Source organism: Malaclemys terrapin, chromosome 2, assembly GCF_027887155.1.
Source record: "Malaclemys terrapin pileata isolate rMalTer1 chromosome 2, rMalTer1.hap1, whole genome shotgun sequence".
NCBI lineage: Eukaryota > Metazoa > Chordata > Testudines > Emydidae > Malaclemys > Malaclemys terrapin.
Window position 1 is genome coordinate 197,053,340 of NC_071506.1, and position 6,000 is coordinate 197,059,339.

Here is a 6,000-nt window from a genome sequence, read left to right on the forward strand (position 1 = left end):
TGTGTGTAGATATATATATATGCTGGTAATTGTAGCTATGTTTACTAATTGGGTAAAAGGCCATATCTATGAGGATAAATACAGCCCACGCCACCGTTAACGTTCTGGTAGAACAGTCATTTTTATGGTGGGGCCTCCCAGCAGTAACAGAAAGAGCTCAGGGACCTCACTTTACAGGATAGGTAATGAAGGAAGCACACATAATGTTGGGAATTGATAAGAAATTTTACATTCTGTACCACCTACAAGCATAGATAAAGTGGAACAAGTAAACCACACCTTAAATAGTATGTTAAGCAAACTGGTATGTGAAACTAGAGGTAGTTGGAAGCCTGCTTGCTGGAAATTTTAATTCAAGAAACTATTAGTAAAACTACTTGGGTTAGTCCATGTATAGCCATAACATGGAGAGAAATGAGTCTTCTGTAATAGCTAATGGTGCTAGTAAAAGGACCTTTGGATGATGGGGTGTCAACAGAAAAATGGATAATGAAGCTGTGGGACATGTTGAAGGAAAAGTATGTAACAATGACTCAAAACAGGGTGAGACCATTCAGGAACCACACACATGGTATAATGCCAGAGCCCAAAATGTGGATTTGGCAGGTAGGAGATCAAGTAATGATACAAACCTCCATGGAAAAGGTACCGTTCCCTCAAGCTGTGTGGGAAGGTCCCAACACAATGAATGTCAAAGCTAGTCCCATAGTGTATCTTGTTTTAATTGACAAGGGAACATGACAAAGAAAGGCCTGATATCATGCCACTCAATTAAAATTGTTTAAGGGATCTTCTCAAGAGCCACAATAATTCTTCTGTTTTTCAGGTAGGATGCGGTGGGCTCTAAGTGATCAGGAACTCTGGGAAGAGGGGAAGGCTAAAATCCAAAATGGAAGGCTTTAAATATGACTGAAAGGTGGAAGGCCATGAGTTCAGGGTGAAAGGCTTTGAAGCTGAGTGACAGATGGAGAATCATGAGTATAAATGTAACAAGGAGAACAAAGCCAGAAGGTTGGGTCTGGAATTTTGCTGATGTCACCTTTGTAGCCAAACTTCCATGATTCACATGATCCAAATGTAACCACTATCAAGGTACAGATAGGCACGTCAGTAAAACTATGATGCTACCTCAATTAGGCCAATGTCATGGTTGCAGTTTTGGTTATATAAATGGTGGAGTGATAAATGTGTGTGTGACATGAAAGTGTAAATCTGTATTATGGACAACAAGTAACAGAATCAGATAGGAACCAGAAATGAGGAAAGAAAGACAGACATGGTCTTATGGGGTGGAAGTAGTGTCCATTAATTTCCCATATGCTTATCACCAACATGAGGGCAATTATTCTTGTGTCACATGGAAGGATTGGGTAAGCCACAGAGAGACCAAATTCTAACTGAGGAGAGCCTCGGGAAAGAGAAAAGTAACCAACCTGAGTGTCCAGAAAAAGAGCCTGGGCCTGATAATGGATTACTGCTAAGAGCCCTAAAAGAAGTTTTGTAAAATGATATGTAGTTTATGCATGTACCTGCATTACTTAACCTGTCAGCCATTCTAACTCCAGAGCAGTTACGTTCCCCCAAATTCCCAGAATTCAAAAAAGCTATGGTTTGGGACTATTGGTAAGACTTTGTTGGCCATAACATTGTGGAAGACCAGCCCATGTGCGTCGGAAAACCAGACAAAAAAGAAACGTGTTCCGGGATACTAGTGCTGGAGTTGAGCTTTTTGGAATGTCAATTTGAAACTGCACTGACCTTGAAAGCTTAGGGGAACATGAACAAGGGCTCCAAGAATGGTTATCAATTTGACAAAACATGTACTCTTAGTCTAAAGGAACGCTTACAGAGGAATTATTAATTGCGTATAGAATGAAAGCTATTGTTAATGCATTTGACCAAATATAAAACAGTGTAAATTTGCTAATTAATCAGACAAATTATAGATTCATAGATTCATAGATTATAGGACTGGAAGGGACCTCGAGAGGTCATCGAGTCCAGTCCCCTGCCCGCATGGCAGGACCAAATACTGTCTAGACCATCTCTGATAGACATTTATCTAACCTACTCTTAAATATCTCCAGAGACGGAGATTCCACAACCTCCCTAGGCAATTTGTTCCAGTGTTTAACCACCCTGACAGTTAGGAACTTTTTCCTAATGTCCAACCTAGACCTCCCTTGCTGCAGTTTAAACCCATTGTTTCTGGTTCTATCCTTAGAGGCTAAGGTGAACAAGTTCTCTCCCTCCTCCTTATGACACCCTATTAGATACCTGAAAACTGCTATCATGTCCCCTCTCAGTCTTCTCTTTTCCAAACTAAACAAACCCAGTTCTTTCAGCCTTCCTTCATAGGTCATGTTCTCAAGACCTTTAATCATTCTTGTTGCTCTTCTTTGGACCCTTTCCAATTTCTCCACATCTTTTTTAAAATGCGGCGCCCAGAACTGGACACAATACTCCAGCTGAGGCCTAACCAGAGCAGAGTAGAGCGGAAGAAGGACTTCTCGTGTCTTGCTCACAACACACCTGTTAATGCATCCCAGAATCATGTTTGCTTTTTTTGCAACAGCATCACACTGTTGACTCATATTTAGCTTGTGGTCCACTATAACCCCTAGATCCCTTTCTGCCGTACTCCTTCCTAGACAGTCTTTTCCCATTCTGTATGTGTGAAATTGATTTTTCCTTCCTAAGTGGAGCACTTTGCATTTGTCTTTGTTAAACTTCATCCTGTTTACCTCAGCCCATTTCTCCAATTTGTCCAGATCATTTTGAATTATGACCCTGTCCTCCAAAGTAGTTGCAATCCCTCCCAGTTTGGTATCATCCGCAAACTTAATAAGCGTACTTTCTATGCCAATATCTAAGTCGTTGATGAAGATATTGAACAGAGCCGGTCCCAAAACAGACCCCTGCGGAACCCCACTCGTTACGCCTTTCCAGCAGGATTGGGAACCATTAATAACAACTCTCTGAGTACGGTTATCCAGCCAGTTATGCACCCACCTTATAGTAGCCCCATCTAATTTGTATTTGCCTAGTTTATCGATAAGAATATCATGCGAGACCGTATCAAATGCCTTACTAAAGTCTAGGTATACCACATCCACCGCTTCACCCTTATCCACAAGGCTCGTTATCCTATCAAAGAAAGCTATCAGATTGGTTTGACATGATTTGTTCTTCACAAATCCATGCTGGCTGTTCCCTATCACCTTACCACCTTCCAAGTGTTTGCAGATGATTTCCTTAATTACTTGCTCCATTATCTTCCCTGGCACAGAAGTTAAACTAACTGGTCTGTAGTTACCTGGGTTGTTTTTATTTCCCTTTTTATAGATGGGCACTATATTTGCCCTTTTCCAGTCTTCTGGAATCTCTCCTGTCTCCCATGACTTTCCAAAGATAATAGCTAGAGGCTCAGATACCTCCTCTATTAGCTCCTTGAGTATTCTAGGATGCATTTCATCAGGCCCGGGTGACTTGCAGGCATCTAACTTTTCTAAGTGATTTTTAACTTGTTCTTTTTTTATTTTATCCGCTAAACCTACCCCCTTCCCATTAGCATTCACTATGTTAGGCATTCCTTCAGACTTCTCGGTGAAGACCGAAACAAAGAAGTCATTAAGCATCTCTGCCATTTCCAAGTTTCCTGTTACTGTTTCTCCCTCTTCACTAAGCAGTGGGCCTACCCTGTCTTTGGTCTTCCTCTTGCTTCTAATGTATTGATAAAAAGTCTTCTTGTTTCCTTTTATTCCCGTAGCTAGTTTGAGCTCATTTTGTGCCTTTGCCTTTCTAATCTTGCCCCTGCATTCCTGTGTTGTTTGCCTATATTCATCCTTTGTAATCTGTCCTAGTTTCCATTTTTTATATGACTCCTTTTTATTTTTTAGATCGTGCAAGATCTCGTGGTTAAGCCAAGGTGGTCTTTTGCCACATTTTCTATCTTTCCTAACCAGCGGAATAGCTTGCTTTTGGGCCCTTAATAGCGTCCCTTTGAAAAACTGCCAACTCTCCTCAGTTGTTTTTCCCCTCAGTCTTGATTCCCATGGGACCTTACCCATCAGCTCTCTGAGCTTCCCAAAATCTGCCTTCCTGAAATCCATTGTCTCTATTTTGCTGTTCTCCCTTCTACCCTTCCTTAGAATTGCAAACTCTATGATTTCATGATCACTTTCACCCAGGCTGCCTTCTACTTTCACATTCTCAACGAGTTCCTCCCTATTTGTTAAAATCAAGTCTAGAACAGCTTCCCCCCTAGTAGCTTTTTCAACCTTCTGAAATAAAAAGTTGTCTCCAATGCAGTCCAAGAATTTGTTGGATAGTCTGTGCCCGGTTGTGTTATTTTCCCAACATATATCCGGATAGTTGAAGTCCCCCATCACCACCAAATCTTGGGCTTTGGATGATTTTGTTAGTTGCTTGAAAAAAGCCTCATCCACCTCTTCCACCTGGTTAGGTGGCCTGTAGTAGACTCCTAGCATGACATCTCCCTTGTTTTTTGCCCCTTTAAGCCTAACCCAGAGACTCTCAACACTTCCGTCTCCTATGTCCATCTCTACCTGAGTCCAAGTGTGTACATTTTTAATATATAAGGCAACACCTCCTCCCTTTTTCCCCTGTCTATCCTTCCTGAGCAAGCTGTACCCATCCACACCAACATTCCAATCATGTGTATTATCCCACCAAGTTTCAGTGATGCCAACAATGTCATAGTTGTATTTATTTATTAGCACTTCCAGTTCTTCCTGCTTATTCCCCATACTTCTCGCATTTGTATATAGGCATCTAAGATACTGGTTTGATCTTTCCTCCCAGTTTTGTCCTGACTCTCCTTCCTCTCTGCCAATATAGCCCACACTCCCTCTCGTTTCCGACCCATCTCCCCGGTCTCCATGTTCCCCACTTACCTGTGGGCTTTGCTCACCTGTCCCCGTCGAACCTAGTTTAAAGCCCTCCTCACTAGGTTAGCCAGTCTGTGTCCGAATAGGGTCTTTCCTCTCCTCGAAAGGTGAACGCCATCTCTGCCTAGCAGTCCTTCCTCGAATAGCATCCCGTGGTCTAGGAAGCCAAAGCCCTCCTGGCGACACCATCTTCGCAGCCAGGCATTCACCTCCATGATGCATCTGTCTCTGCCTGGGCCCCTACCTTTGACAGGAAGAATTGAAGAGAATACCACCTGCGCTCCAAACTCCTTCACCCGTACTCCCAGAGCCCTGTAGTCACTCTTGATCCGCTCAATGTCACACCGCGCAGTATCATTTGTGCCCACATGGATGAGTAGCATGGGGTAGTAGTCAGAGGGCTGGATAATCCTCGACAATGCCTCCGTAACGTCTCGGATACGGGCCCCCGGCAGGCAGCATACCTCCCGAGATGAGATGTCAGGGCGACAGATGGGCGCCTCCGTCCCCCTCAGCAGAGAGTCTCCGACCACCACTACCTTACGTTTCCTATTCGCAGTGGTGGCAGCAGACTTTCCAGCCTTAGGGGTACGAGGCTTCTCCTCCTTTACTGTAGGGAGTGATTCCTTCTTTCCTGTGTCAAGAACAGCATAACGGTTACCTATAACCACGGCAGGAGGGTTCGGAGCAAGGGTGGAGCACTGCCTGCTGCCAGAAGTAACCAGCTGCCAGTGTCCACCCTGAGCCATCTCCTCCTCCACCAGTGGTGTATCAGCAGTCCTGCGTACTGGGACAGCTACCTCAGCTGTCTCCACATGGACACTGTCGAGGAATTGCTCATGGATACGGATGCTCCTCAACCTAGCCACCTCCTCCTGTAGCTCTCCCACCTGCTGCCTGAGAGATTCCACCAGCAGGCACCTCTCACATTGGATGGTCCCCCCAGCCTGGATATCAGTAAGTGGAAATTGCAAGTTACAGTCTTTGCAAAACCACACCAGGATCTGGGTAGAGGCATCCATGCTTAGGCACTCTGTCTGGCTACAAGCACAGGTGGAGGAGACAGTAGCAGTGCTGGCACAGGTGTTGC